Raw genomic sequence first — 20,615 nt, forward strand, 5'->3', positions numbered from 1 at the left:
CTCCCAGGTGCAAGGGTACGTGATGTCTCGGATCGTGTTTTCCGGGTCCTTAGGGGGGAGGGGGAGCAGCCCCAAGTCGTGGTCCACATTGGCACTAACGACATAGGTAGGAAAGGGGACAAGGATGTCAGGCAGGCTTTCAGGGAGCTAGGATGGAAGCTCCGAACTAGAACAAACAGAGTTGTTATCTCTGGGTTGTTGCCCGTGCCACGTGATAGTGAGATGAGGAATAGGGAGAGAGAGCATTTAAACACGTGGCTACAGGGATGGTGCAGGCGGGAGGGATTCAGATTTTTGGATAACTGGGGCTCTTTCTGGGGAAGGTGGGACCTCTACAGACAGGATGGTCTACATCTGAACCTGAGGGGCACAAATATCCTGGGGGGGAGATTTGTTAGTGCTCTTTGGGGGGGTTTAAACTAATGCAGCAGGGGCATGGGAACCTGGATTGTAGTTTTACGGTAAGGGAGATTGAGAGTATAGAGGTCAGGAGCACAGATTTGACGTCGCAGGAGGGGGCCAGTGTTCAGGTAGGTGGTTTGAAGTGTGTCTACTTCAATGCCAGGAGTATACGAAACAAGGTAGGGGAACTGGCAGCATGGGTTGGTACCTGGGACTTCGATGTTGTGGCCATTTCGGAGACATGGATAGAGCAGGGACAGGAATGGATGTTGCAGGTTCCGGGGTTTAGGTGTTTTAGTAAGCTCAGAGAAGGAGGCAAAAGAGGGGGAGGTGTGGCGCTGCTAGTCAAGAGCAGTATTACGGTGGCGGAGAGGATGCTAGATGGGGACTCTTCTTCCGAGGTAGTATGGGCTGAAGTTAGAAACAGGAAAGGAGAGGTCACCCTGTTGGGAGTTTTTTATAGGCCTCCTAATAGTTCTAAGGATGTAGAGGAAAGGATGGCGAAGATGATTCTGGATATGAGCGAAAGTAACAGGGTAGTTATTATGGGAGACTTTAACTTTCCAAATATTGACTGGAAAAGATATAGTTCGAGTACAATAGATGGGTCGTTTTTTGTACAGTGTGTGCAGGAGGGTTTCCTGAAACAATATGTTGACAGGCCAACAAGAGGCGAGGCCACGTTGGATTTGGTTTTGGGTAATGAACCAGGCCAGGTGTTGGATTTGGAGGTAGGAGAGCACTTTGGGGACAGTGACCACAATTCGGTGACGTTTACGTTAATGATGGAAAGGGATAAGTATACACCGCAGGGCAAGAGTTATAGCTGGGGGAAGGGCAATTATGATGCCATTAGACGTGACTTGGGGGGGATAAGGTGGAGAAGTAGGCTGCAAGTGTTGGGCACACTGGATAAGTGGGGCTTGTTCAAGGATCAGCTACTGCGTGTTCTTGATAAGTATGTACCAGTCAGACAGGGAGGAAGGCGTCGAGCGAGGGAACCGTGGTTTACCAAGGAAGTGGAATCTCTTGTTAAGAGGAAGAAGGAGGCCTATGTGAAGATGAGGTGTGAAGTTTCGGTTGGGGCGATGGATAGTTACAAGTTGGCGAGGAAGGATCTCAAGAGAGAGCTAAGACGAGCAAGGAGGGGACATGAGAAGTATTTGGCAGGAAGGATCAAGGAAAACCCAAAAGCTTTCTATAGGTATGTCAGGAATAAGCGAATGACTAGGGAAAGAGTAGGACCAGTCAAGGACAGGGATGGGAAATTGTGTGTGGAGTCTGAAGAGATAGGCGAGATACTAAATGAATATTTTTCGTCAGTATTCACTCAGGAAAAAGATAATGTTGTGGAGGAGAATGCTGAGCCCCAGGCTAATAGAATAGATGGTATTGAGGTACGTAGGGAAGAGGTGTTGGCAATTCTGGACAGGCTGAAAATAGATAAGTCCCCGGGACCTGATGGGATTTATCCTAGGATTCTCTGGGAGGCCAGGGAAGAGATTGCTGGGCCTTTGGCTTTGATTTTTATGTCATCATTGGCTACAGGAATAGTGCCAGAGGACTGGAGGACAGCAAATGTGGTCCCTTTGTTCAAAAAGGGGAGCAGAGACAACCCCGGCAACTATAGACCGGTGAGCCTCACGTCTGTAGTGGGTAAAGTCTTGGAGGGGATTATAAGGGACAAGATTTATAATCATCTAGACAGGAATAATATGATCAGGGATAGTCAGCATAGCTTTGTGAAGGGTAGGTCATGCCTCACAAACCTTATTGAGTTCTTTGAGAAGGTGACTGAACAGGTAGACGAGGGTAGAGCAGTTGATGTGGTGTATATGGATTTCAGCAAAGCGTTTGATAAGGTTCCCCACGGTAGGCTATTGCAAAAAATACGGAGGCTGGGGATTGAGGATGATTTCGAGATGTGGATCAGAAATTGGCTAGCCGAAAGAAGACAGAGGGTGGTGGTTGATGGGAAATGTTCAGAATGGAGTACAGTCACAAGTGGAGTACCACAAGGATCTGTTCTGGGGCCGTTGCTGTTTGTCATTTTTATCAATGACCTAGAGGAAGGCGCAGAAGGGTGGGTGAGTAAATTTGCAGACGATACTAAAGTCGGTGGTGTTGTCGATAGTGTGGAAGGATGTAGCAGGTTACAGAGGGATATCGATAAGCTGCAGAGCTGGGCTGAGAGGTGGCAAATGGAGTTTAATGTAGAGAAGTGTGAGGTGATTCACTTTGGAAGGAATAACAGGAATGCGGAATATTTGGCTAATGGTAAAGTCCTTGAAAGTGTGGATGAGCAGAGGGATCTAGGTGTCCATGTACATAGATCCCTGAAAGTTGCCACCCAGGTTGATAGGGTTGTGAAGAAGGCCTATGGAGTGTTGGCTTTTATTGGTAGAGGGATTGAGTTCCGGAGTCAGGAGGTCATGTTGCAGCTGTACAGAACTCTGGTACGGCCGCATTTGGAGTATTGCGTACAGTTCTGGTCACCGCATTATAGGAAGTACGTGGAGGCTTTGGAGCGGGTGCAGAGGATATTTACCAGGATGTTGCCTGGTATGGAGGGAAAATCTTATGAGGAAAGGCTGATGGACTTGAGGTTGTTTTCGTTGGAGAGAAGAAGGTTAAGAGGAGACTTAATAGAGGCATACAAAATGATCAGGGGGTTGGATAGGGTGGACAGTGAGAGCCTTCTCCCGCGGATGGATATGGCTGGCACGAGGGGACATAACTTTAAACTGAGGGGTAATAGATATAGGACAGAGGTCAGAGGTAGGTTCTTTACGCAAAGAGTAGTGAGGCCGTGGAATGCCCTACCTGCTACAGTAGTGAACTCGCCAACATTGAGGGCATTTAAAAGTTTATTGGATAAACATATGGATGATAATGGCATAGTGTAGGTTAGATGGCTTTTGTTTCGGTGCAACATCGTGGGCCGAAGGGCCTGTACTGCGCTGTATTGTTCTATGTTCTATGTTCTATAAAGGCGTATCGTATCATAATCCAATTTATACATTTTCTTTCCTTGTTAAAATCCATTAGCAGTGCTGTGACTCTGTTCCTCCATGTTTTATTTTTAAAAAAAAGTTGCAGTCTTTTGAGCCAACGTTCCATTCTGGGATCTTCCCCATACAGTTATCACATCAACTGGGATTGCAACGGAGGTTACAAAGTTGAGAAAGGCAGAGAACAGAAGTGAACTCTCAGGAGCTAAGAATGATTTGGACTGATTTCTGGAGATTTAAATTTCTGCTCAAAGGAAAGGGTATCCCTGCGAAGTGTGTTTTTCCAGTTGTGCTATAAATAAAATGGAGTTCTCTGCTCTGGCCTCAAGTATAAGTTGCCTATAAAGGTAGTGTTTAATCAAAGAGCGCTTTGACTCTTTTGTTTACAGTAAATATCTTAAAACATGGAAATCTCGTTGCGTTATTCTTTCAGCTGAAAATTTGAATTTACTTTTTAAAGGTTATCGGTCTCCACAGGGATCATGATAAATAATAATAATCGCTTATTGTCACAAGTAGGCTTCAATGAAGTTACTGTGAAGAACCCCTAGTCGCCACATTCCGGCGCCTGTTCAGGGAGGCCGGTACGGCAATTGAACCCATGCTGCTGCCTTATTCTGCATTACAAGCCAGCTATTTAGCCCAGTGTGCTAAACCAGCCCCATAAATGGTTTAGGTGATGGGCCAAACAGCTTCCTATGCTTTATCCTTCAGTGTTATCTTAGTTCCTGTATTATATTTCCTGCTGCAATGGCACCATGATAGATAACATTCACTTTGTTAGAATAAGAGTGCTCTATTGAAAGTGCACCCATAGGAGTACACCCTCGAGAGTAGGTTAACGCTAATAGGCATATGGGGATGGTTTAGCACACTAAATAGCTGGCTTTTAATGCAGAACAAGGCAGCAGCACAGGTTCAATTCCGATACCGGCCTCCCCGAACAGGCGCCGGATTGTGGCGACTAGGGGCTTTTCACAGTAACTTCATTGAAGCCTACTTGTGACAATAAGCTATTATTATTATTATTATAGGGATTCCACACCCAGTAAATTTCTGTGCGTCTGCAAATTCTTCCAGTTGTTCCTTATGTACAAAAGTGGACAGGTGCCACTAGGTAGCTTGTATTTTGAGCCAACACATATCATCAGCAGTAGCAGCATTGAAACAGCCCCAAACTCAAGTCCTGTGCAATCATTTACATCTGAAACCTGGACGGTGACATAACAAGATGCTAGAGGAAGTTAACTCTGAGAGCTGGTCAGGACTGCATGCGATTCAACACAGCTGGAGGCGGAGTGATGGCAGTTATTACATTATTACTTCTTGTCGTCCTTCACGTTCGGGAGTGGAGGCATAAAAGGTGATGCAATCCAGGAAGTAACCCTTTGTGTGCCTCCTGCAGAAAGTCCTGTCAGAAAGGCATTCAGTGCCACTCTTCTATCGGTTGGTGGGTGGCAGCATCAACATATAGAGCTGTAGAGTTAAAGCTGCAACCTTTTATTTATCAAGTTAATTGTTAGCTTTGCTGCTTTGGTGATACTTCCACCTCAAAGCCAAACGATCGCTAGTTCAAGATCCACTGTCAGATTTGAGGCTGTCAGCTGGGCTGACATCCCAGTGTTGCATTGTGGAAGATGTTATGGAGGAAATTGGTTTGCATGGTCACCGCAACTCGATATTTGTTTCCAATAGAATCAAAATGACAAAATCACCGGATAATTTTAGATGAGTCTGGATATTTGGCTCTTTTTTAGTTGCTCCGTCCTAGAGTCCCCACATTGCAGCATCTGGCTGGCACTTAAGTGATTCTAGTCTTTTCACCTCCACAACTCTGTCTGGGTGTCCATTTCATGTCTCGATCACAGCCTGTGTGAGGATGGACCTCCTGTTGTAAAGTTAAAGTTCGGGGCAGCACGGTAGCCTTGTGGATAGCACAATTGCTTCACAGCTCCAGGGTCCCAGGTTCGATTCCGGCTTGGGTCACTGCCTGTGCGGAGTCTGCACATCCTCCCCGTGTGTGCGTGGGTTTCCTCCGGGTGCTCCGGTTTCCTACCACAGTCCAAAGATGTGCAGGTTAGGTGGATTGGCCATGCTAAATTGCCCTTAGTGTTGGATGGGGTTGCTGGGTTATGGGGATAGGGTGGCGGTGTTGACCTTGGGTAGGGTGCTCTTTCCAAGAGCCGGTGCGGACTCGATGGGCTGAATGGCCTCCTTCTGCATTGTAAATTCTATATATTATCTTACATTAGTTTTCTGGTTTTGCTTTCTAACCCGGGAATCATACACGAGATGCTGGATTTGAGGGGCTCCTGGGGTGTCTGCACACCCACTCAACATTGTGCTTTTGGGGGAATCAGAGGCTATGGGGAGAAGGCAGGAGAATGGGGGTGAGAAACATATCAGCAATGATTGAATGGCGGAGCAGACCCGATGGGCTGAGTGGCCTAATTCTACTCCTATTTCGTATGGTCTTATGGTTGCGAGCAATTTTAATTCAGCTTCTTGCTCTGACCCTCCTCACCCTCATATTTGTGTTGTCTGCCTGCTGCCGGTTCCAGTGAAGCTCAGCGCAAGCTTGAGGAGCTGAACCTCCTCGACTCATTAGACCCATTATCGACGCCTGGACTCAAAATTGAGTTCATCAAGTTCAGCCCATGAATTCTGTCTGCCATTTCGAATCTTGTTTTTCATCTTTTCTTTGGCTTCCGGCAGAATTTTTACTTTATTCTGCCACTAACACTTACTCTGGACCAATGCTTTTGTTTCTTTATCCACTTTATCCCAACCATTATCACTCTTTGACTTTTGCTCCTTGCCATCTTTGTCATTCAATCTCCCTCACCCTATAATCTATCCCAAACGTTCCATTTTCTTCTCCCTCCCTCCCCTTCGGCAGCATAAACACCCGTCACATTTCTAACCTCCTTCAGTTTTGACCAAGACTCATATTGAAAATTTTGTCTCCACAGCTGCAAATACACCTGCTAGGTTTTTCCATATGTTTTTTCTATAAACCTGGTGATGCGACCATCAATTCACACGAAACCAGGAGTAGAAGTAAACTGTGGCTTTAATCAACTAGAACAGTGCCTGCCTGCGACTGATCTGTTAGTGGGAGCCGCCTACAGGTCGACTGCTCTTATACCTCCCCTCAAGGGGTGGAGCCAGGGGTGGAACCCACGCAGGCCCCAACATGCCACATCATAGGTAATACCTTACAATGGTCCATAGTTGGAGCCCACATGGGCAACAGCGTAATACAGATATGTACATGGTGAATTGTTACAGCAATAGGGTAGTGGGTGCCTGGAACTTGCTGCCGGAGGTGGTGGTGGAAGCAGGGACGATAGTGACATTTAAGGGGCATCTTGCCAAATGCATGAATAGGATGGGAATAGAGGGATACAGACCCAGGAAGTGTTGAAGATTGTAGTTTAGTCGGGCAGCATGGTCGGCATGGGCTTGGAGGGCCGAAGGGCCTGTTCCTGTGCTGTACCTTGCTTTGTTCTTTGTAATACATTCACCACATTCACCCCCTGTTTAAAAAATGAAGTCTGGCGGGGATGAAGGGTTCATAAGTTCAGCCTGTCCGGCGCACGGATTGTGTGCTGTGATCGCTGAAGCTCTGGTATCGCAGCTGGCCCGGGCGTCAAACTCAGCCGCGCTGGCATCAGTAGTGAAGTCGCCGGTGCGGGCACAGACGTGGGCTCCAGGAGCGTGTCTTCTGGGGCTTCATTCCTGTGGGCCGGTGAAGGGGGAATGGCGGGCGGGAGGGGGTGCAGGTGCCATGTAGGGGTGGGGGCGCTGGTCAGCATAGGTTGGGCGGGGTAAGATGGGGTGGCGGTGGTAGTGGAACTTGCAGATGCCAGGTCCCGGAGGGAGACGGTATCCTGTCGGCTGTCGGGATGTTCGATGTATGCATACTGGGGGTTGGAGTGTAGGATGTGGACCCTCTCGACCAGGGGGTCGGACTTATGGCTCCTGACGAGTTTGCGGAGCAGGATGGGCCCCGGTGTCTTCAGCCAGGGTGGAAGCGAGGCCCCGGGGGTGGATTTCCTGGGGGAAACAAATAGGCGGTCATGAGGGGTCTCGTTTGTGGCAGTCCAAAGTAGGGACCTAATGGAGTGGAGTGCGTCGGGGAGGACCTCCTGCCAGTGGGGAACTGGGGGATTCCTAGACCGTAGGGCCAGGAGGACGGTCTTCCAGACCGTCGCGTTCTCCCTCTCCACCTGCCCGTTTCCCCTGGGGTTATAACTGGTAGTCCTGCTCGAGGCGATGCCCTTACTGAGCAGGTACTGACGCAGTTTGTCGCTCATGAACAACGAGCCCCGGTCACTGTGAACGTACGTGGTGAAACCAAACAGGGTGAAGACACTATGTAGGGCTTTATTGACGGTGGCTGCGGTCATGTCGGGGCAAGGGATTGCAAAGGGGAAGCGGGAGAACTCATCAATAATATTGAGGAAATATGTGTTGCGGTTGTTGGAGGGGAGGGGCCCTTTGAAATCGATACTGAGGCGCTCAAAGGGTCGGGATGCCTTTACCAGGTGGGCCTTATCCGGTCGATAGAAGTGCGGTTTACACTCCGCACAGATTTGGCAGTCCCTGGTCATGGCTCTGACCTCCGCCAATGGGAAGATGGTGGCTTTGATTAGTGGGCAGGCTTTGTCCGCAAAGTTGGGGACCCACTGGGCGTAATCTGAAAAGAACCCGAGGCACCTTTTCAGGGCCTTGGGCAGTGAGGAAGGAGGAGTTGCAGGAGGTCAGGGTCGGGTCCGAAAACCCCGTGTTCCACGACGTAGCCGAGGATGGCTAGTCTGGTTGTGCGGAAAACGCATTTCCCCTTGTTGTAAGTGAGGTTAAGGGTTTGGGCGGTTTGGAGAAATCTCTGGAGGTTGGCATCATGGTCCTGCTGATCATGGCCACAGATGGTGACGTTGTCCAAGTACGGAAATGTGGCCCACAGCCCATACTGGTCCACCATTTGGTCCATTGTCCTTTGGAAGACCGAGACCCCGTTCGTGACACCAAAGGGGACCTGGAGGAAGTGGAAAAGGGGGCCGTCTGCCTCAAAAGCCATGTAGTGGCGGTCCCCCAGGTGGATTGGGAGCTGGTGGTACACAGACTTCAGATCCACCGTGGAGAACACCCAGTAGTAACCATGTCTGCGATCCGGGGAACAGGGTACACATCGAGGTGCGTGTACCGGTTTATGGTTTGGCTGTAATCTACAACCATCTGGTTCCTTTCCCCGGTCCTGTCGACCACCACCTGGGCTCTCTAGGGGCTATTGCTGCCTCGATGATGCCCTCCCGCAAGAGTCGCTGGACCTCGGACCTGATGAAAGTCCTGTCCTGGATGCTGTACCACCTGCTTCTGGTGGCGACTGGTTTGCAGTCGGCGGTGAGATTTGCGAAGAGCGGGGGAGGGTCGACCTTTAGGGCCGTGAGGCTACATACAGTGAGTGGAGGTAGGGGCCTGCCGAACTTCAGGGTTAGGCTCCTGAGGTTACATTGGAAATCCAGTCCCAATAGAAGAGGAGCGCAGATGTTGGGGAGTACGTATAATTTAAAGTTGGCGTACTCGGCGCCCTGTATTGCGAGGGTTGCGGTAGTGCACCCCCGGACCTGCACCGAGTGCGACCCGGAGGCGAGGGAGATGGTTTGATGCGCCGGGAAGATTGGGAGTGAGCAGCGTCTTACCATGTCTGGATCAATGAAGCTCTCTGTGCTCCCGGAGTCAAAGAGGCAGGCGTTTTGTGTCCGTTTAGCCGGACGGTCATCATAGACCTCCGGAGGTGTTTGGGTGCGACTGGTCAAGTGTGGCCACGCTGAGTTGTGGGTAGCCAGCGTGGTCGGAGGTGCTGGGGCGGTTCCAAGATGGCTGCCCCCGTTGGTTGCACGGGTCGGTCGGCGTTGCAGATGGCGGCCCCCATCGGTCGCACTTGTTGGGCAGTGAGGCAGAATGCGTCCAAGATGGCGGCCCCCATGAATCGCACGTGGCGGGCCGCGTGGGCGAGGATGGCCAAGATGGCGGTCCCCAAGGACAATTCGAGGCCGATGACTCGTCCGTTGGGGGGGGGGGTGCGGAGCCGGCAGACACGCTGCCACACTGCGGGATCTGAGGGCCTGTGAGTCTGAGGGTTGGGCCAGCGATTTAGAGTTTTTGGACCTGGCCAGGCAAACTTTAGCAAAATGTCCTTTTCTCCCGCAGTCGCTGCAGTTCGCGTTCCGGGCCAGGCGGCGCTGCTGGGGGTGTTGAGGCTGGCCGCAGAAATAACAGGTTAGCTCCCCGTGGTGGGTGGGCAGCCGCGCGGCACAGGCCTGGGGTATACTTTGGTCGGAGGTCCACGAGTGGGTCGCGTGATCGGACGGGAACGCGTTAAGGCTTTGGAACGCTACTTCCAGAGAGGAGGCTAATTTTACCGTCTCTTCCAGGTCTAGGGCACATTTTTCGAGTAGGCGCTGGCTCACGTAGTTGGACCTGACTCCAGCCACGTAGGTGTCCCGGATGGCGAGGTCCATATGTTGAGTGGCCGTAACGGCCTGGTAATTGCAGCTTCATGCAAGGACTTTGAGGTCGCGTAGGTACACTTCCAGCGATTCCCCGGGACGCTGGCGGCGAGTGGCGAGGTGATGCCGCGCATATACCTCGTTCACGGGCCTTACGTAGAGGCGCTCTAGCATTGCGAGGGAGTCTGCGTAGGTGGAGGCTTCCTCGAGTTGAACAGAGATTCGATGGCTCACCCGTGCGTGGAGGAGACTCAGCTTCTGTTGATCGTCGGTGATGGAAGGCGAGGAGGAGGCAGCGAGGTAGGCCTTGAAACAGCGGAGCCAATGTGAAAAAATCTCTTTCGCCTCCTCGGCCTGCGGATCGAGTTCCAGCCGGTCAGGTTTGTGGGCCGATTCCATAGTGGCGTTGTAGTTGATTAAATTGATGTGACCATCAACTCATACGAAACCAGGAGTAGAAGTAAACTGTGGCTTTAATCAACTAGAACAGTGCCTGCCTGCGACTGATCTGTTAGTGGGAGCCGCCTATAGGTCGACTGTTCTTATACCTCCCTTCAAGGGGTGGAGCCAGGAGCGGAGCCCACACAGGCCCCGACATGCTACATCATAGGTAATACCTTACAAGCACGGTAGCATTGTGGATAGCACAATTGCTTCACAGCTCCAGGGTCCCAGGTTCAATTCCCCGCTGGGTCACTGTCTGTGCGGAGTCTGCACGTTCTCCCCGTGTGTGCGTGGGTTTCCTCCAGGTGCTCCGGTTTCCTCCCACAGTCCAAAGATGTGCAGGTTAGGTGGATTGACCATGCTAAATTGCCCCTAGTGTCCAAAATTGCCTTTAGTGTTGGGTGGGGTTACTGGGTTATGGGGAAAGGGTGGAGGTGTGGACCTTGGGTAGGGTGCTCTTTCCAAGAGCCAGTGAAGACTCGATAGGCTGAATGGTCTCCTTCTGCACTGTAAATTCTATGTCTATGTAGAATGGTCCATAGGTGGAGCCCACATGGGCAACAGAGTAATACAGATATGTACATGGTGAATTGTTACAGCAATACATTCACCACACTTGGATCTGTATATCTGAGGTAATCTTCCACAATCTGAGGATAGGCCAAAGCGTTGTTGCAGGTATAATGTAGGATTGCTGCTTTGAATTAGACTCATCCGACTTCCTCCTGAGCCTTTTCTCCACTACTCGTGGAATCATAAATGCAGCCCATGCCCACTTCCTTCGTGCAGGACTGAGACCTGCCCATGTTCAATCCTGTCGACACTATTCTTTTTTTAAAATCAACTTTATTGTCACAAGTGGGCTTACATTAACACTGCAAGGATGTTACTGTGAAAAGCCCCGAGTCGTCACACTCCGGCGCCTGTTCGGGTACACGGAGGGAGAATTCAGAATGTCCAATTCACCTAACAGCACGTCTTTCAGGACTTGTGAGAGGAATCCGAAGCGCCCTGAGGAAACCCACGCAGACACGGGGAAAACGTGCAGACTCTGCACAGACGGTGACCCTGTAGCATCTGGGATGGCCACTTCCCAATTACAAAATGGACACTTTGCAAAGATTGCAGGGAAAGTGGACAATGCTGAGAAAACAAGCAGGTTCAGGGTTTGTCTGTATATTGGAGCCACAGCTCCCAGACAAGACCCAAACTGTAGGCCCATTAGCATACTAATGGCCCATCTCCGGGAACATTTGAGTAACCAATACTAAGGCAGACACCCCGGCGCCAGAGGAGACCGAAACAAAGCAGGCCAATGGCCACCTAGGACACGCCCAGCCATCAGGGCACCCACCCCTTTATTGGATGCAATCAATAGGAATGATCAAGAAACGGCCCAATTGATTGGGGCCAAGTTCACGTCGCGCCCAAAAGAGTGCGAAGCCCCTTTGGGTATAAGAAGGAGCCCCCAAGAGAGAATCGTTCTCTTGGATCCGGCTCTCACCGAGGAGAGATCTGTCCACCAGCTGCACGGAAGCAAGTAAGTCCAAGGTCAATGCACGCTACCAGACAGACGACCTTAGCTGTTCCCCTTTACCAGTTCAGCCTCAGAACCGAACAACAGCCATTGTTCCTCTGACTGAGTGGGCGCCCGAAGCTAAGTATAGGCTTTAGCAGTAGTGATAGTTTAGTCTGTAGAGTTTTGTGCATGAGTATATTTAACTGTGTGTAAATAAATAAGCATTGACTTAGAACTAACTAACTGGTGTATCGAGTCTTTGATCAGTATTCGGTTTGAACCTTGTGGCGGTATCAAAAGAGCAAACGTAATTAGAATTAAGGAAGGCGATCATATTGACCGCCATTTTCAGAGCCAACCAAAGAGAGCAACAACCCAAGCTGGGAACCAAACCTAGGACGCTGGCCATGTGAAACAACAGTGCTAACCACTGTGCTACCTTCTGCCTAATTGCACAAATTGTCCAATTCAGTCTGAAATTACCTGTGTCCATGGTCACCTAATTCACGTTATAGAATTTGCCAATGAAGCAGGCATCGACTGACCCCCCCCATCCCCACTTGTGTCTGTAAATAGCTTAATGGCCTCAGCCTCAGTTGCACTCATTAATCCCCAGGCACATTTCAGGTAGGACAATGGGACTGTGTGTGCCGCCCGTGCGGTCCGTGAGCCATTCGGGTGGTTTGGCCAGGGAGTGCCGTAGACTGAATCAGTATCGGTGCAGAGTCCTGGGGGGCGGAACCAAACGCAGCATTTGAACTTCTGGGGCGGAATTCTCCGTCTCGCCGCACCATTTTACTGGTGTGGTGCGCCCCCACTGGCGGGGCGTGGGTGGGCAACGGAGAATCCCGCCAGCGGAGAATCCAGCCCCTGATCCCTCCTGATCAACAAGGTGTAATGAAATGGAAGACGCATTGAGGGTAAATGTAACTCCTGCCACTCTTTCCCTCTTGATGAGTGATATTTTAACGAGCAGCTTGGCTTGGGCATTGGTCAAATTTATTATTGAGGTTCCAAATTTTCATTTAAAAAAAAAAAAAAAAAAAAAAAAAAAAAATTTATTTTGGTGCTCATCATTGTGAGGGATGTCAGTGCTGAACCTTCAACATTTTCGGCCATCGTCTGCATTGGGTGCTGCCAAGCCAGGTACGGTTCACAGTAAAGCACCCAACAGTGAACCCTTAGCCAACCACTTCCTGCTGGGCCAACCCTACCATCCTTGCCCGCACAGCCGCAACTCTGGTAGCATTTCAAACTTCCTTTTTGCCCTGCAAACCAGCAGGGAAGAATTTGCTTTGTGGTTTTCTTTTTGTCAGTGGACGCATGACATTTCTCTTGCCAGCTCCTGCAAAAGAAGCAGCCTTGGGTTGCATCACAAGCTTGTGGGTTGAAGCCCCCATAGCGGAGACCTGAGCACACAATCAGGGCTGATAGTCCAGCGCAGCCCGGTAGGTGTGCTATTCTACACAAGAAGCTATACCTTCCAATGCCACTAGTTTCACATCCACACAGCCCACATGTCCCTGTGTACCATTGGCCATCTCTCTGTTACTGCGCACAAGCTGTTTCTTCGCATTGACTTCTCTTTTAGTCTCTCATTCCTGACATCCAACTGAGTGCACTGTGTAACTTCCTTCCCACATTACAACAGGACTGCACTTTAAGAGCACTGCCCTCTTTGCTTTGAAATGCATTACACAAAATGCAATACTTTCTTTCCTCATGAACATGGTGGTGTGCAGTCGAGACTAATTGTGCCCTGTTTGGGAGCTTAAAGGGAAGATCGAACATAGAACAGTACAGGCCCTTCGGCCATGACGTTCTGCCGACCATTTATCCTAATCTAAGATCAACCTAACCTACACCCCTTCAATTTACTGCTGTCCATGTGCCTGTCTAAGAATCACTTAAATGTCCCTAATGACTCTGACTCCATTATCTCTGTGGCAGAGCATTCCATGCACCCACCACTCCCTGTGTAAAGAACCGATCTCTGACATCTCCCCTATACCTTCCGCCAATCCCGTAAAATTATGTCCCCTCATGACAGCCATTTCCACCCTGGGGAAAAGTCTCTGGCTATCCACTCTATCCATGGCTCTCATCACCTTGTACACCTCTAGCAAGTCACACCTCTTCCTTCTTCACTCTAGTGAGAAAAGCCCAGTTTGAATTGTATTGTTTGGTTTGCCAGATTGAGACCTGCCTCAAACAGAATGAGATCTTTTATATCTCGGTGGGCCGTCGAGCCTCTCTGGTTTTGCTGTTGGAGGTTTCCCTGGACAGTCTGCGCGCGCTATTCCAGGAATTTCTGGAAGCCAGCCCGACTGCAAAGCTGTGTGTCAGCGTCTTTATCGAGTTTTAAATCAACGCTTGCAGGGGGGAGAGTGTGATCGGAGGTCAGCTCCAAAGAGGCTACTCAAGGTCACGGCACACAGGCCTGCCGTCAGACATCTTGTCACCTGATCCAAAATGGGGAGGCGGCGGCGCAGTGGTCTTGTCACCAGGATGAATCCAGAGATTGAGGCGTCCGGGTTTTGAATCTCTCCACAGCAGATGGTGTAATTTGAGTTCAATAAATATGTGGAATTAAAAGTCGAATGAGGACCCATGCAACCATTGTCGATTGTTGTAAAAACCCACCTGGTACACTCAAGTCCTTCTCCCGTCCTTACCTGGTCTAGCCTACATATGACTCCAAATCCACAGCAGTGTGGTTAACTCGTAAATGCCACTCAGTTCAGGAGCAATTAGGGATGGGCAATAAATTCTGGCCCAGCCAGATGCGCCCACATCATGTGACTGAATATTGAAGTAAATTTACCCAAGCCCGAACATCTGGTGGGACATAAGCTCAAAATAACCTCCATTACATGGTGCAAACACAGTGGCTATTGTCGTGTTATGTTCCTGTTATTAATAACCTGGAGGCCTGCATTATTAACAACAACAACTTGATGCCATGAATGGTCCCAAGGTGCCTCACAAGGGACATGAAATCAAAATATGAGACCAATGTGAATAAGGAAAGTGAAATGCGGAGGTGGAGAGGTGTAAGGGAGGGAATTCCTGAGCACGCAGCCTTAACAACCAGTGGTGCTACAATTAAAATCAAGGCTACACTGGATAAGTGGAGCTTGTTCAAGGATCAGCTACTGCGTGTTCTTGATAAGTATGTACTGGTCAGGCAGGGAGGAATGCGTCGAGCGAGGGAACCGTGGTTTACCAAGGAAGTGGAATCTCTTGTTAAGAGGAAGAAGGAGGCCGATGTGAAGATGAGGTGTGAAGTTTCAGTTGGGGCGATGGATAGTTACAAGGTAGCGAGGAAGGATCTAAAGAGAGAGCTAAGACGAGCAAGGAGGGGACATGAGAAGTATTTGGCAGGAAGGATCAAGGAAAACCCAAAAGCTTTCTATAGGTATGTCAGGAATAAGCGAATGACTAGGGAAAGAGTAGGACCAGTCAAGGACAGGGATGGGAAGTTGTGTGTAGAGTCTGAAGAGATAGGCGAGATACTAAATGAATATTTTTTGTCAGTATTCACTCAGGAAAAAGATACTGTTGTGGAGGAGAATGCTGAGCCCCAGGCTAATAGAATAGATGGCATTGAGGTACGTAGGGAAGAGGTGTTGGCAATTCTTGTCAGGCTGAAAATAGATAAGTCCCCGGGACCTGATGGGATTTATCCTAGGATTCTCTGGGAGGCCAGGGAAGAGATTGCTAGACCATTGGCTTTGATTTTTATGGCATCATTGGATACAGGAATAGTGCCAGAGGACTGGAGGATAGCAAATGTGGTCCCTTTGTTCAAAAAGGGGAGCAGAGATAACCCCGGCAACTATAGACCGGTGAGCCTCACGTCTGTAGTGGGTAAAGTCTTGGAGGGGATTATAAGAGACAAGATTTATAATCATCTAGATAGGAATAATATGATCAGGGATAGTCAGCATGGCTTTGTGAAGGGTAGGTCATGCCTCACAAACCTTATCGAGTTCTTTGAGAAGGTGACTGAACAGGTAGACGAGGGTAGAGCAGTTGATGTGGTGTATATGGATTTCAGCAAAGCGTTTGATAAGGTTCCCCACGGTAGGCTATTGCAGAAAATACGGAGGCTGGGGATTGAGGGTGATTTAGAGATGTGGATCAGAAATTGGCTAGCTGAAAGAAGACAGAGGGTGGTGGTTGATGGGAAATGTTCAGAATGGAGTTCTGTCACAAGTGGAGTACCACAAGGATCTGTTCTGGGGCCGTTGCTGTTTGTCATTTTTATCAATGACCTAGAGGAAGGCGCAGAAGGGTGGGTGAGTAAATTTGCAGACGATACTAAAGTCGGTGGTGTTGTCGATAGTGTGGAAGGAAGTAGCAGGTTACAGAGGGATATAGATAAGCTGCAGTGCTGGGCTGAGAGGTGGCAAATGGAGTTTAATGTAGAGAAGTGTGAGGTGATTCACTTTGGAAGGAAAAACAGGAATGTGGAATATTTGGCTAATGGAAAAGTTCTTGAAAGTGTGGATGAGCAGAGGGATCTAGGTGTCCATGTACATAGATCCCTGAAAGTTGCCACCCAGGTTGATAGGGTGGTGAAGAAGGCCTATGGAGTGTTGGCCTTTATTGGTAGAGGGATTGAGTTCCGGAGCCAGGAGGTCATGTTGCAGCTGTACAGAACTCTGGTACGGCCGCATTTGGAGTATTGCGTACAGTTCTGGTCACCGCATTATAGGAAGGACGTGGAGGCTTTGGAACGGGTGCAGAGGAGATTTACCAGGATGTTGCCTGGTATGGAGGGAAAATCTTATGAGGAAAGGCTGATGGACTTGAGGTTGTTTTCGTTGGAGAGAAGAAGGTTAAGAGGAGACTTAATAGAGGCATACAAAATGATCAGGGGGTTAGATAGGGTGGACAGTGAGAGCCTTCTCCTGCGGATGGAAATGGCTAGCACGAGGGGACATAGCCTTAAACTGAGGGATAATAGATATAGGACAGAGGTCAGGGGCAGGTTCTTTACGCAAAGAGTAGTGAGGCCGTGGAATGCCCTACCTGCTACAGTAGTGAACTCGCCAACATTGAGGGCATTTAAAAGTTTATTGGATAAACATATGGATGATAATGGTATAGTGTAGGTTAGATGGCTTTTGTTTCGGTGCAACATCGTGGGCCGAAGGGCCTGTACTGCGCTGTATTGTTCTATGTTCTATGATACGCTTGAGGCCCGAGTTGGAGTGCAGACATCTCAGGGGGCTGCGGTGCTGGAGGAGGTTACAGAGATAGGTCGCTCAGAAGATTGTCATGCAGTGCTCACCCGAGGCAACAGAAGAGCTCCTACATGACGGCTTGGAGTCAGTGGACTGGTCCATATTTAAGAACTCAGCGACCCACCTAAACGAGTATACCACCACCATCACAGATGTCATCAGCAAATGTGTAGACGACTGCATGCCAAAGAAAGTAGTACGTATGTTCCCCAACCGGAAACCATGGCTTAATCGGGAGATTGACTCCCTACTGAAGGACAGGTCTGAGATGTTCAAGTCCAGTGACCCTGACCAATACACGAAATCCAGGTACGACCTCTGCAAAGTCATCCGGGATGCCTAGAGACAATATCAGACCAAGCTAGAGTCACAGACTAGCGTTACAGACTTTTGTTGGTAGTGAACCTAGTGGAGTTGTGAAACGACAACAATCTGTCGCTCAACATCAGCAAAACTAAAGAGCTGGTCATTGACTTCAGGAAGCAAAATACTCTAGCACCCGTCAGCATCAACGGGGCTGAGGTGGAGATGGTTGACAGCTTCAAATTCCTGGTGTACACATCACCAAAAATCTGCCCTGGTCCACCCACGTCGACACTATGACCAAGAAAGCACTTCAGCACCTATACTCAGGGAACTAAGGAAATTCGGATGTCCACATTGACTCTGACCAACCTTTACAGGTGCACTATAGAAAACATCTTGGGCGGGATTCTCTGATCTTGCGGCGGATCGGAGAATCGGCGGACGGGGGGGGGGGGCGGAATCCCGCGCCGCCGCTCCAACGATAGTCCGCTGATTCTCCGGCGTCCGGAGAATCGCCGCCAATGGCGCCGGTGTGGCGCCAGTTGGGGGCCGCATTATTCCCCTCGCGCAATGAGAAACTACGTCATCTTCTTCACAGCCTTCAACACGTCATTGATGACGATGAACATCTTGCCAAGGTCATCCCCACACCCCCACTACTTGCCTTCAAACAACCGCGCAACCTCAAACGAACCATTGTTTGCAGCAAACTACCCAGCCTTCAGAACAGTGACCACGACACTACACAACCCTCTCATGGCAATCTCTGCAAGACGTGCCAGATCATCGACATGGATACCACTATTACACGTGAGAACACCACCCACCAGGTACGCGGTACATACTCGTGCGACTCGGCCAACGTTGTCTACCTCATACGCTGCAGGAAAGGATGTCCCGAAGCGTGGTACATTGGCAGACGCTGCGACAATGAATGAACGGACATCGCGCAACAATCACCAGGCAGGAATGTTCCCTTCCAGTCGGGGAACACTTCAGCAGTCAAGGGCATTCAGCCTCTGATCTCCGGGTAAGCGTTCTCCAAGGCGGCCTTCAGGATCCGCGACAACGCAGAATCGCCGAGCAGAAACTTATAGCCAAGTTCCGCACACATGAGTGCGGCCTCAACCGGGACCTGGGATTCATGTCACATTACATTCATCCCCCACCATCTGGCCTGCGAAATCCTACCAACTGTCCTGGCTTGAGACAATTCACACCTCTTTAACCTGGGGTTACCCCATCTCTGGATCTGTAAAGATTTAATCACCTGCTAATGCTCGCATTCCTAGCATTGTTTGGCATCTTTGAATTTGTCTATATATGTGTTTCTGGAACAGACCTCTTCATTCACCTGAGGAAGGAGCAGCGCTCCGAAAGCTAGTGACATCGAAACAAACCTGTTGGACTTTAACCTGGTGTTGTAAGACTTCATTGTAATTTAACCCGGGGATCATCTCCAGCTGCTTCTCCTATCCCACCTGTTCCAATCGCAAATCACTTCCTCTCACACTCCATTAGCAGCTAGTCTCTCAACCAGGATTCCCATCTGGTTCCAGAAATGTCCCCGGGGCTGGGGGCCCATTTCCTGGGTGTTCGGATGTTGACCACTGTGTCCATGGTGTTGCTTCATGCAATGTTCAGGCCCAGTGTCCAGGCCTCACGGTCTGATTGGGATGCTAGACATTAACTCCCACATACTACATGGCACGCCTACCCACAGGAATACTCTTGGGAGGTATGAGGTGTTCACTTAACTACGATTGCGAGTTCCCTATTCGCAATAGCCTTCAGCTGTGTGGCCAGAGGCCTCCGCGATCAGTGGGAGTTATGGGTTTCTGGGTGGTCGGTGGGAAAGACAGGCTGGAACTAGTTTTGCCCCGGAATGGGTGCACACGATCCAGGGGGACTTATCATAGAATTTACAGTGTAGGAGGCCATTTGGCCCATTGAGGCTGCATCGGCCCTGGGGAAGAGCACCCCACGAAAGCCCATGCCTCCACCCTAGCCCTGTAAACCACCCAACCTTTTTGGACACAAAGGGCAATTTATCATGGCCAATCCACCTAACCGCTAAGACACCCATCGCCCCGCCCCCCCTCCCCCCAGACCAGGGGCGGCCTCCCCACCAATGGAGGCCCACTCCAACCCCAGTGCCCCCCAGGCTCATTGCCTGAGAGTGCAGATGGCTACTCACCTCCTCGGATCCCACAGCAACCATTCCGCCAGCCTCATGCTTTTATAAAGGTTTACTAATCGGTGCCCTTGTGACCACTTGCTGGTCAGGCTGTTAGATCACGGGAAGCCATTAGATCGTGGGTCGCTCCTATTAATTACATAGAGATTGGGCTTAAGTGGCGATTATCGTTTTCACGCCACGCCATGGCAAGATCCTGATTTTGCCAACGGGAGTGGGCAGGTTACATCGCAAACCGATCAGCGCCCGTCACGGTTCCCGGTTTTGGCCTCTCCCACGATCTAAGACAATGAAAATTACAGCACAGGAACAGGCCCTTCGGCCCTCCCAGCCTGCGCCGATCCAGATCCTTTATCTAAACCTGTCTTCTATTTTCCAAGGATCTACTTCCCTCTGTTCCCCGCCCGTTCATATATCTGTCTAGATGCATCTTGAATGATGCTATCATGCCCGCTGTGGTGGTATGTATTAGGGGTAATACGGTACACCACGTGTCGACAGGCTATTGGTGGAGGGATGCCAGGTCCTGATAGAATCTGCCACCTACTGGACTCCACCCAGAAATGCCGGTATAAGAACCCAGTTTTTCCCTCCATTTCCCTCAGCAGTTGTATTCTGTAACCACTGGGGTTACACTGGGGCTGCTGGGGATAAAGTTCTGCTTAATAAAGCCTTCAATTGACATTACCTCAACCTGCCTCGCATCATATTGACGGTGCTACAATTTATTAAGCAGAATTTAAATTGAAGAAAACGACGTGGGAACATGGAGCTCCGAATCACCCCGGAGTGCCTGCGCATTGCACCCCAAGCAGCTAACTCGGCCTCTATCTTCAAACACTGGATGGCATGCTTTGAGGGCTACCTCCGAACGGCCCCCGGCACACCGACTGATGAATAAAAGATGCAGGTCCTCTATTCCAGGGTGAGTCCTGACGTCTACTCCCTTATCGAGGACGAGGACGGTTT

General features: G+C 49.9%; 1 protein-coding gene across 1 annotated transcript in view; it reads left to right on the top strand.

Annotated features, from left to right (window-relative positions):
- Window positions 1–20,615, top strand: part of gnmt (glycine N-methyltransferase) — a 131,293-nt gene that overhangs the window by 25,123 nt on the left and 85,555 nt on the right. The window lies entirely within an intron of this gene.

This window comes from Scyliorhinus torazame, chromosome 4 (assembly GCF_047496885.1).
Source record: "Scyliorhinus torazame isolate Kashiwa2021f chromosome 4, sScyTor2.1, whole genome shotgun sequence".
Taxonomy (NCBI): Eukaryota; Metazoa; Chordata; class Chondrichthyes; order Carcharhiniformes; family Scyliorhinidae; genus Scyliorhinus; species Scyliorhinus torazame.